We start from the raw sequence: 13,429 nt of genomic DNA, 5'->3' as shown, positions 1-13,429 counted from the left end.
CCACTAACTAAAAACAGATAGTTAACAATAGGAAATGAACAAAAAATATATCTTTTACCATAAAATTTTGTTATTACCTGATTGACTGCATTAGTGAACTAAAATGACGTCTTACTGAGATATAAAATTTGTTTTCACGACAGTTGATATCATTCCTACTCATGTTGAACTATTATTTTATAAATTAAGGTTTTGCATATGTAATAACCTTAAAGAGGTTATTGGTTATTGCGCCCTGATTCCAAATAACATGACGTCATTGTGCAATAACCTCAAAATTGCCCGGGGCAAAAAAGAGGTTATTGGTTATTGTGCCCTGAATCCAAATGACGTGACGTAATTGCATCCTTAACGACGATTTTGTGATAAAATGTTTAAGATTTTGACCTGTTATGTTTCATTAAATTGTTATAATTGAAATTTGTTTTCTCTTTTCTGCAGAGTTTTAATATTCGATAAATAGATTATAACATGTCTTTTCCATATTGGCCCTGGTATCATTCCTCGACCCATATCGGAGCTTGGCTAAAGCCTCGAGGCCGATATGGGAGTCTCGGGATGATACCAGGGCCAATATGGAAAAGGACATGTTATAATCTATACATATTAATCGACTCAGATTTAAATACATGTTATATATTCTAATGTGCAAACATTTTTTTTATTCTGGTTTATCCAGATTCGAACAATATCTTCAAAAAACAACCGTATTCATTCCAAACCTGTGTTAGAAGGTGTCATTACAAGCAGTAGTAGCGCTACTCAATGTTGAAAGTCGAATTAATAATTAAAAAAAATATTTACATAAATAATAATGATACCTAATCGAAGATGCAAATTTCGTTAAAATTACGTAACTAAAGTGCTATATAAAAAAGAAGATGTGGTATGATTGCCAATGAGACAGCTATCCACAAAAGACCAAAATGACACAAACATTAACAACTATAGGTCACCGTACGGTCTTCAACAATGAGCAAAGCCCATACCGCATAGTCAGCTATAAAAGGCCCCGCTAAGACAATGTAAAACAATTCAAACGAGAAAACTAACGACCTATATTTATGTAAAAAAATGAACGAAAAACAAATATGTAACACATAAACAAACGACAACCACTGAATTACAGGCTCCTGACTTGGGACAGGCACATACATAAATAATGTGGCGGGGTTAAACATGTTAGCAGGATCCCAACCCTCCCCCTAACCTGGGACAGTGGTATAACAGTACAACATAAGAACGAACTATGACTGTTTATTTTTTATTCTTTTCATTTATACTTAAGTGGGCTCGCGGGTATAAATCATTTTGATATGAGCGTCACTGATGAGTCTTATGTAGACGAAACGCGCGTCTGGCGTACTAAATTATAATCCTGGTACCTTTGATAACTATTTACACCACTGGGTCGATGCCACTGCTGGTGGACGTTTCGTCCCCGAGGGTATCACCAGCCCAGTAGTCAACATTTTGGTGTTGACATGAATATCAATAATACGGTCATTTTTATAAATTTCCTGTTTACAAAACATTGAATTTTACGAAAAATTAAGGATTTTCTTATCCCAGGCATAGATTACCTTAGCCGTATTTGGCACAACTTTTTGGAATTTTGGATCCTCAATGCTTTTCAACTTTGAACTTGTTTGGCTTTATAAATATTTTGATATGAGCGTCACTGATGAGTCTTATGTAGACGAAACGCGCGTCTGGCGTACTAAATTATAATCCTGGTACCTTTGATAACTATTTACACCACTGGGTCGATGCCACTGCTGGTGGACGTTTCGTCCCCGAGGGTATCACCAGCCCAGTAGTCAACATTTCGGTGTTGACATGAATATCAATAATGTGGTCATTTTTATAAATTTCTTGTTTACAAAATATTGAATTTTACGAAAAACTAAGGATTTTCTCATCCCAGGCATAGATTGATCTGAGCGTCACTGATGAGTCTTGTGTGGACGAGGCGCGCGTCTGGCGTATTAAATTATAATCCTGGTACCTTTGATAACTATTTACACCACTGGGTCGATGCCACTGCTGGTGGACGTTTTGTCCCCGAGGGTATCACCAGCCCAGTAGTCAGCACTTCGGTGTTGACATGAATATCAATTATATGGTCATTTCTATAAATTTTCTGTTTACAAAACTTTTAATTTTTCGAAAGACTAAGGATTTTCTTGCGCCCAGGAGTAGATTGCCTTGGCCGTATTTGGCACAACTTTTGAGAATTTTTGGGTCCTCAATGCTCTTCAACTTTGTATTTGTTTGGCATTTTAACTGTTTTGATCTGAGCGTCACTGATGAGTCTTGTGTGGACGAGGCGCGCGTCTGGCGTATTAAATTATAATCCTGGTACCTTTGATAACTATTTACACCACTGGGTCGATGCCACTGCTGGTGGACGTTTCGTCCCCGAGGGTATCACCAGCCCAGTAGTCAGCACTTCGGTGTTGACATGAATATCAATTATATGGTCATTTCTATAAATTTTCTGTTTACAAAACTTTTAATTTTTCGAAAGACTAAGGATTTTCTTGCACCCAGGAGTAGATTGCCTTGGCCGTATTTGGCACAACTTTTGAGAATTTTTGGGTCCTCAATGCTCTTCAACTTTGTATTTGTTTGGCATTTTAACTGTTTTGATCTGAACGTCACTGATGAGTCTTGTGTGGACGAGGCGCGCGTCTGGCGTATTAAATTATAATCCTGGTACCTTTGATAACTATTTACACCACTGGGTCGATGCCACTGCTGGTGGACGTTTCGTCCCCGAGGGTATCACCAGCCCAGTAGTCAGCACTTCGGTGTTGACATGAATATCAATTATATGGTCATTTCTATAAATTTTCTGTTTACAAAACTTTTAATTTTTTGAAAGACTAAGGATTTTCTTGCGCCCAGGAGTAGATTGCCTTGGCCGTATTTGGCACAACTTTTGAGAATTTTTGGGTCCTCAATGCTCTTCAACTTTGTATTTGTTTGGCATTTTAACTGTTTTGATCTGAGCGTCACTGATGAGTCTTGTGTGGACGAGGCGCGCGTCTGGCGTATTAAATTATAATCCTGGTACCTTTGATAACTATTTACACCACTGGGTCGATGCCACTGCTGGTGGACGTTTCGTCCCCGAGGGTATCACCAGCCCAGTAGTCAGCACTTCGGTGTTGACATGAATATCAATTATATGGTCATTTCTATAAATTTTCTGTTTACAAAACTTTTAATTTTTCGAAAGACTAAGGATTTTCTTGCACCCAGGAGTAGATTGCCTTGGCCGTATTTGGCACAACTTTTGAGAATTTTTGGGTCCTCAATGCTCTTCAACTTTGTATTTGTTTGGCATTTTAACTGTTTTGATCTGAACGTCACTGATGAGTCTTGTGTGGACGAGGCGCGCGTCTGGCGTATTAAATTATAATCCTGGTACCTTTGATAACTATTTACACCACTGGGTCGATGCCACTGCTGGTGGACGTTTCGTCCCCGAGGGTATCACCAGCCCAGTAGTCAGCACTTCGGTGTTGACATGAATATCAATTATATGGTCATTTCTATAAATTTTCTGTTTACAAAACTTTTAATTTTTTGAAAGACTAAGGATTTTCTTGCGCCCAGGAGTAGATTGCCTTGGCCGTATTTGGCACAACTTTTGAGAATTTTTGGGTCCTCAATGCTCTTCAACTTTGTATTTGTTTGGCATTTTAACTGTTTTGATCTGAGCGTCACTGATGAGTCTTGTGTGGACGAGGCGCGCGTCTGGCGTATTAAATTATAATCCTGGTACCTTTGATAACTATTTACACCACTGGGTCGATGCCACTGCTGGTGGACGTTTCGTCCCCGAGGGTATCACCAGCCCAGTAGTCAGCACTTCGGTGTTGACATGAATATCAATTATATGGTCATTTCTATAAATTTTCTGTTTACAAAACTTTTAATTTTTCGAAAGACTAAGGATTTTCTTGCGCCCAGGAGTAGATTGCCTTGGCCGTATTTGGCACAACTTTTGAGAATTTTTGGGTCCTCAATGCTCTTCAACTTTGTATTTGTTTGGCATTTTAACTGTTTTGATCTGAGCGTCACTGATGAGTCTTGTGTGGACGAGGCGCGCGTCTGGCGTATTAAATTATAATCCTGGTACCTTTGATAACTATTTACACCACTGGGTCGATGCCACTGCTGGTGGACGTTTCGTCCCCGAGGGTATCACCAGCCCAGTAGTCAGCACTTCGGTGTTGACATGAATATCAATTATATGGTCATTTCTATAAATTTTCTGTTTACAAAACTTTTAATTTTTCGAAAGACTAAGGATTTTCTTGCGCCCAGGAGTAGATTGCCTTGGCCGTATTTGGCACAACTTTTGAGAATTTTTGGGTCCTCAATGCTCTTCAACTTTGTATTTGTTTGGCATTTTAACTGTTTTGATCTGAGCGTCACTGATGAGTCTTGTGTGGACGAGGCGCGCGTCTGGCGTATTAAATTATAATCCTGGTACCTTTGATAACTTTTTACACCACTGGGTCGATGCCACTGCTGGTGGACGTTTCGTCCCCGAGAGTATCACCAGCCCAGTAGTCAGCACTTCGGTGTTGACATGAATATCAATTATATGGTCATTTCTATAAATTTTCTGTTTACAAAACTTTTAATTTTTCGAAAGACTAAGTATTTTCTTGCGCCCAGGAGTAGATTGCCTTGGCCGTATTTGGCACAACTTTTGAGAATTTTTGGGTCCTCAATGCTCTTCAACTTTGTATTTGTTTGGCATTTTAACTGTTTTGATCTGAGCGTCACTGATGAGTCTTGTGTGGACGAGGCGCGCGTCTGGCGTATTAAATTATAATCCTGGTACCTTTGATAACTATTTACACCACTGGGTCGATGCCACTGCTGGTGGACGTTTCGTCCCCGAGGGTATCACCAGCCCAGTAGTCAGCACTTCGGTGTTGACATGAATATCAATTATATGGTCATTTCTATAAATTTTCTGTTTACAAAACTTTTAATTTTTCGAAAGACTAAGGATTTTCTTGCGCCCAGGAGTAGATTGCCTTGGCCGTATTTGGCACAACTTTTGAGAATTTTTGGGTCCTCAATGCTCTTCAACTTTGTATTTGTTTGGCATTTTAACTGTTTTGATCTGAGCGTCACTGATGAGTCTTGTGTGGACGAGGCGCGCGTCTGGCGTATTAAATTATAATCCTGGTACCTTTGATAACTATTTACACCACTGGGTCGATGCCACTGCTGGTGGACGTTTCGTCCCCGAGGGTATCACCAGCCCAGTAGTCAGCACTTCGGTGTTGACATGAATATCAATTATATGGTCATTTCTATAAATTTTCTGTTTACAAAACTTTTAATTCTTCGAAAGACTAAGGATTTTCTTGCGCCCAGGAGTAGATTGCCTTGGCCGTATTTGGCACAACTTTTGAGAATTTTTGGGTCCTCAATGCTCTTCAACTTTGTATTTGTTTGGCATTTTAACTGTTTTGATCTGAGCGTCACTGATGAGTCTTGTGTGGACGAGGCGCGCGTCTGGCGTATTAAATTATAATCCTGGTACCTTTGATAACTATTTACATTAGCCGTATTTGGCACAACTTTTTGGAATTTTGGATCCTCAATGCTCTTCAACTTTGAACTTGTTTGGCTTTATAAATATTTTGATATGAGCGTCACTGATGAGTCTTATGTAGACGAAACGCGCGTCTGGCGTACTAAATTATAATCCTGGTACCTTTGATAATTATTTACACCACTGGGTCGATGCCACTGCTGGTGGACGTTTCGTCCCCGAGGGTATCACCAGCCCAGTAGTCAACATTTCGGTGTTGACATGAATATCAATAATGTGGTCATTTTTATAAATTTCCTGTTTACAAAACATTGAATTTTACGAAAAACTAAGGATTTTCTCATCCCAGGCATAGATTACATTAGCCGTATTTGGCACAACTTTTTGGAATTTTGGATCCTCAATCCTCTTCAACTTTGAACTTGTTTGGCTTGATAAATATTTTGATATGAGCGTCACTGATGAGTCTTATGTAGACGAAACGCGCGTGTGGCGTACTCAATTATAATTCTGGTACCTTTGATAACTATTTACACCACTGGGTCGATGCCACTGCTGGTGGACGTTTCGTCCCCGAGGGTATCACCAGCCCAGTAGTCAACATTTCGGTGTTGACATGAATATCAATAATGTGGTCATTTTTATAAATTTCCTGTTTACAAAACATTGAATTTTACGAAAAACTAAGGATTTTCTTATCCCAGGCATAGATTACCTTAGTCGTATTTTGCACAACTTTTTGGAATTTTGGATCCTCAATGCTCTTCAACTTTGAACTTGTTTGGCTTTATAAATATTTTGATATGAGCGTCACTGATGAGTCTTATGTAGACGAAACGCGCGTGTGGCGTACTCAATTATAATTCTGGTACCTTTGATAACTATTTACACCACTGGGTCGATGCCACTGCTGGTGGACGTTTCGTCTCCGAGGGTATCACCAGCCCAGTAGTCAACATTTCGGTGTTGACATGAATATCAATAATGTGGTCATTTTTTTATAAATTTCCTGTTTACAAAACATTGAATTTTACGAAAAACTAAGGATTTTCTTATCCCAGGCATAGATAACCTTAGCCGTATTTGGCACAACTTTTTGGAATTTTGCATCCTCAATGCTCTTCAACTTTGAACTTGTTTGGCTTTATAAATATTTTGATATGAGCGTCACTGATGAGTCTTATGTAGACGAAACGCGCGTCTGGCGTACTAAATTATAATCCTGGTACCTTTGATAACTATTTCTATAAATGAACTTTATCATATACTTAATAGAAAAATAAAATGAAAAAAGGGATCACCGTTCATTTAAGCTCACAATCTACCTAAAAAAAAAAACATACATTTTTGTTAAAGACCTTTTTTCTGTTGAGATAATAGGAGAAATAAAGGTAATATCGAAAGAAAAAAAAAATAACTAAATTACAGAAATCGCTTAAATTTTACAATTGCTTAGTTCAAGTACAGCTTATTTGAAAAAACAAATATAGGCCACTGATGAGTTAAAAAAGAGATTTCACTTATAATGCCAAAAAAATGGCTTTATTAAACCAAAGAGAGATACATTTTTCAATAATATGTACGTTTTAAAATTTGTCTGGGGCCAAAACGAATTGATTTTTTTGTGGATTTTCGTATCATATGAAAAAGTAACAACAAATAAAGTAATTAATGAAATTTGTAATGAAAACATAATGTTTAAATATTTGCTGAATTTTTAGTACCCTCGAACCTCCTGAAGACTAATACAATTAAAAGGAGGAGAAATATATAAAAGAGGGAATAAAACTCACATGCAAAGTATTGAGATAATACGCAATTGTGCATTTTATTCTTGAAAATACTTTGTTTGTAAACTAATTTTCATTGGCATATATTTTTTTATTTTGTATTTAAACATATGTAAACTCAATTTACACCGATTTAGAAATTATATTGTTTATTTCTCTTATTAATCATATTATTGATAATCGTCTTATTTAATGAAATAATATAAAATGAATCAAAAACGTAAAAGAAGCGCATTTACTGTGGATATTCGACTCATTCATTTTGACTTAAACTTGGTAAAAACAATACAGTATGAGGATGTTCAGATTGTTCTCAGAAATACACAGTTTAATGATATAATGTAATATTCTTATGCCCAAACACTTTTCCAGTATATATAAATATAACTACAATCAATTTAATCGATTTATAATGTCTTTTGTATTTGTTTCAAAATGCAATACAATCATGTGTGCGTCAATATATGTTAAAAGATGAAGACGTTTTGAATACTCTAATTTTTGTAAATTGACATTGAATTTAACTCTTCGTACATTTTAAAGACGCCATCACGAGTTAGTTGACCGTTAGGGAATAACCGCTTCAAAGGTGAAAGCGGATATTTTCCTAATCTTGTAACTACAATACTATCCTCTTCCTCGAATTTGACCTACCGAATAAGACTTATTACCGATTTTGTACTTAGATGAGTTACCCGACCGTTGTCATATATGAAGCAGAATATGCTTACCATATCGGTGCACCTGATATCAACTAAAGTTTAGGTGGGGTTTGTTTAAGTCAATCTTTAAATTAGTTTAATATGTTGTGTTGTATGTACTACTGTTTGTCTGTTTGTCTTTTTTTAACTGTGCGTTGTCTTGACAGTTTATTTTCGACTCATGAGTTTGAATGGAATGTCTCTCTGGTATTTGTTCTCTCAATTTTATTGTTTCTGCAATATTGTCTTCAATTATCAGAATAAATATATCACGAACACATATGTTTTGGCTTAAAAACATACCATGGAAGAAACTTCTTGTTTGATAAACCAGGTTTAACATCATTTTGTACATAGGCAAACGCCTGTAACAAGTCAGGAACATGACAGTTGTTATTCAATCGTTTGATGTGTTTGAGCTTTTGATTTTGTCAATTCATTCGAAGTCCGGTAATGTTGTTATCTTACTTTTTCTACCTAAGAAGAAAAACTTCGTCTTACAGATATCGAAATTGATTGATTGTTGCTTATCTAACGTCCAGTGGTACATATATATAGTACTTGTTTCTGTAATAGTATACATTATGTTGAACTAGTATTTGATAATAAGTGAACAGAATTGTCTGTCTATATCCAGTAGAAACTTTGCTGCAAATTGTAATTTGTATTGTCAACATTCATCATGTACGCTCCATAAAAGCAAACATTAGAGAGCATGACAACAAAGAGGAGCCAAACAAAATGGTTACAAACATAATAAGTAATATTTCCCTAAAACAGACGAAGATTTCATTGTATGCACATTTATCCTACCTATTTAATCAGCCTTTTTATTCAAACTTACCTCAACTTTTAAATGGCGCTAGGTGATGATTTTCGTTGCCCGACTTTAAAACCTTAATTAAGTTGTTGTGAAATGTAAAAGCAGTGAAACATGTTCAAAGGTAAATAACTCGATTTTATTCTTTTAAATTCAGATTTTTATATCAGAATCGTAGCGCAGTAAAGCCATTATTGATATCACCGAAAGATGGCGAAACACGGGTAAGAATTGGCAGACGACACCAGAATATTCATCATTAGTTTTATTGAAATTAGTCAGCAAGCAAGCAGTGTTGCAAAGAGCCTATATTTAAAGTGCTTATGTATATGCAAACCCACAAATTCTAGACTTTTAAAGCATTGACACATGCTTGGCAATACTGATAACGTGCGAGGCGGAAGGAGAAAAACTGTCACCGAAAAAGCACAAATTACATTGTTATAGATCGTTAAAACGTGCATTCATGAAAGGCTCGTACATCTGCAAAAGTATTTAGACGAGTTGTTCGGTGAAAATTACACTCATTAGGGGTACACCAGGAGATCTATATTAAAATTCTGTTCTACCCGTCCTTCCACTTAAGGTCTTCCTCATAATTAAATGTAACCGCTATCCATATCCATATGTGCTAATACATCCTCAAGTCGTGTTTCAACGAGACGAAGCATAAAGATCATATTTAAGAACCAGTAGGTTAACAAAACAAAATATCTATAAATATCATATACCTCAACCAAAAGTCGTATGGTTTGTAAAATACAATCTAAACAATTCTAAAGATCTTCCTCGTCAAATATTCAATACAATTCATTACAATTTTGCAATTATATCAAAACATGTAATTGTTATGCACTGCTAACTTGTATTTCCTGTGGTCAATCAAAATATCTACTGCATAACCTCATTGGTTGATATCTTTGGCGGAAGTACATGTGATACATCCTCATTCTTTCAATATCCAAGCTGTGGGAAGGTCGTGCTCCACGTGTTGTCGGCAAAGTAACTATATTCTTTAATTTTTACTTACATTTGCCTTGGTGGCAATATAGCCTTTGTGGCTTTAAGACCTTGGTGGTCATTTATATATGCCTTGGTGGCAAAAGACATAGGTGGTCATTTATATATGCCTTGGTGGCAATAGACCTAGATGGTCATTTTTATATTTTTTTACATTTGCCTTGGTGGCAACATTAAATTAATAAAACTAGCCTTGAGGGCGTTAAGACCTTGGTAGTCATTTATATTCGACTTGGTGGCTTCTTGATAGAACTACGGATGGTAATGTTTGACCTTGGTGGCAAAATGTTTTGGGATTAAGACCTTGGGTAGTTATAATTGACCCAGGTGGTCAGATATTTGTTATGCCGTGCGCCCGTTAAACGCAGGTCAAAGTGCTATCGCTATATTTTATGTGGAAGTGGGGCTCTGGCCATTTTGGAGACCTGTATTTGAAAGGAGAATAATAAATTGTTTTTGGGTAAATAGTTGCTTTTGTTACTTTTGAGTGTTGTGGACTTTTCATTGATTATTATAGAAAATGCTCTTTAAAGACTTTGTTAGAAAAGAAGAGAAATATTGAGAAAGTGGATTAATTTAGTGTGACAAGTCACTTGATATTAATGTTGTTTACCGGAGTGATGTGTATTGAATTATGAGGTATCTTCTTCGAGGTCCGCGTTCAGCGGTCTGTTTGATTGTACATAAAATTGAATAAATATTTTTTTTTGTTTTCAGATGGTGGCAGGCTGATGAATGAAGGAAAAGCAATATGACATTGCATGATGATTCATGTCAATGAGTTCGAACATCCTAAAAGGAAAGGACTTTTTCTGCTCAAAATATGGTGAGAACTAATTGCAATTTAAGTAATGTTTTGATTTCCGAAAATAGAAAAATAATTATAAAAAAAAAGAGTAGGCAGAAGATGCCAATATAGCACGGTACTAAAAAAAAGGTTTACCATTGGATTTGTATATAATTTCATTGATGTGTTGAAATATGTCACAAAAATCTGTTGGTCTTGGGAGATTAAATAATGGTTGCAATATTTTTGTTTTGTTTTATTGAATAAATATAATGTTGAACGATTTTGTATACTAGTACAAATGTATACTAAAATATGTATGGTTAAATTTTTTGATTTAAATTTCTTTGTCTACAGTTCGAGGGACACTGATTCTTTAGTGGTTTTCCACGTGGTTTGTAGGCAAGGGAATTTTTCCTTTTCAAAGTGTGACTAGTGCTGTCTTAAGTACAAATAAACAAGTTGTTATTGGTTAACATCTTTTCAGCAGAGTTGTGAAGAATCAAGTTGAAATACAATTGTCAAAGTTCCTGATTAGGAAGTAAAGAGTGTGTTTGATTCAACAACAGTAAAGAAGGAGACACGCCAGCATAGTTTACACTTGGAGGTGAAGTCCCTTTGCTTACAACAAGCTTTCCACATGCTGAAGATGTTATTCGATAAATGGCAATGTTCATTTTGATATGAGTTCATTGCCTTAGTGCAACTTTTAAAAGTTTGTATGTGGTCAAATTCATGAGAATTTATTGAATTATGAAGCTATTTATAAAGAACTGTGTACACGTATCTTGAAATATTAGTAGTGTTGTAAAGTAATTAAGGAATAATATTTAATAAAATATATTTTTGTTTTGAGTATTGGGAATACTATTCCTTAAGGAAAAGCCTTGCTAGTGGTGTAATTTGAGATTGACCTGCAAATATGATGTATGGACTATAGAGTTTTCTATGCCCATAACTTAACATGAACTGGATGCAAGATTATATCAATCACTGTATGTGTATAACCTCATTGGTTGATATCTTTGGCGGATTTACATGTGAAACATCCTCATTCTTTCAATATCCAAGTGGTGGTTGGTTTTAGGGCTATGTTTGGTCAGGCAATATGTATTGCCTGTTTGGATTGATGAGGTTCTTGATAAGTTTCCCCTCTCCCACTCATAAGTACCAAAATGTGGATATGTTTTTATATTTATATTTTAATATTGGTATTACATGTATGCATTTTGGGTTGATGAGCACGAGACAACATTAGAAAAACAAAAGAATGACCATGTGATCATGTTGACAAAACAAACCTTCGCTTTATCGATTTTCAAGGGAAAGGTCAATTAAGGCAAGTGGAATCGTATGTTTGTGTTTGCTATTCCATTACAGTGGTAAAAAAAAAGATTATATATATCTCAGATGACAATTTTGGTTTTAATGCTTCATTTTAATAGCTCCAGAGTAGTTATATAAGAAACAAATGAGCACTATACCCAATGAGCTCTTATGCATACCATTGTGCATAGTAGTCCACATTTTGGTTTCTGAAACGTATGGATATTATCTTGTATTCGGTTCTTCCCTCTAGAGTTTTCTATGCCCATAACTTAACATGAACTGGATGCAAGATTATATCAATCACTGAGGATATGTGTATTTTCTCATCCTCGCTTCTGATGTATTTTTGCTGTTTTAATTCTGTACCACTGCCCTTTCTACAAAAAGTGAGGACCGCTCACACTAGTTTCAATTTAAAGAACAGAATTGATCGTATACATCGGAGAAGGTATCACAAGAATAATAAACATTTTACTCTACAATATTTATCTAGGTCGATCGACTGACAATTCAACAAACAGTCGATATCCGAATAGGATGAGAACTCGGATGTCTTAATATATATCGGGGAAAATGATCGTTAAAGAACAATTAACGAGGGTCAAGTATTTTGTTTTGATGAGGTAAGATACCATTTGATGTGATTATTTCACAAAACCACACCGCCCTTTAACAAAATAAGTCTGTCTCTCCGTCCTGCATAATTGCTACATCATATGGATAGTTAAGATTGTGTTGTCTGATTTATTTTTATGTAACGTCATATCTATTCAAGAAAATCCTACTTGGTTTTTTTTTGTAGAAATTAGAAAAATAATATTTAAAAAAAGCGCAGATAAACAACTGTCATTTTCTTGATTTGTCACACAAAAAGTACTAGAAAATGTTTGGCTAAACCTTGTTTTCTAGCTAGATAAAACGCCCACTTGTATAACAGTTGCTTAATTTACCTTTCTACTATCACATTGAGTGAATAACCCATAAAAAGGCATAATTGGTTAACGTGACAATAACTGGGATCCACAACAAAAACTTTATATACAACACAACTGAATTCAACATTGAAAAATATTAAACAACTAAATCAAACGAAGACGCCAACACAAAATATTTTTGGCGTAGATAATACAGTCAGTATAATAATACTCAATGACATATATACACTTTACAAGGGACAGCGTGGTTTAAAGGGGCACTAGCTGTCAAATTCATGGTCATCGATTTGACTGAAATTTTCATATTTGATTTATAACAATGTAAAACATTTATCCAAACTATCAAAAGTCTAAAATAAACAGTTTACAGAGCATGGGTAAGATAATATATAGGTTCGTTTCGTGTGTATTTTAGTCCAGACGCCATCTAATTAACTATCGATTTGACCTCAGATGA

This window comes from Mytilus galloprovincialis, chromosome 2, assembly GCF_965363235.1.
Source record: "Mytilus galloprovincialis chromosome 2, xbMytGall1.hap1.1, whole genome shotgun sequence".
NCBI lineage: Eukaryota > Metazoa > Mollusca > Bivalvia > Mytilida > Mytilidae > Mytilus > Mytilus galloprovincialis.
This window is presented reverse-complemented; position numbering follows the sequence as displayed.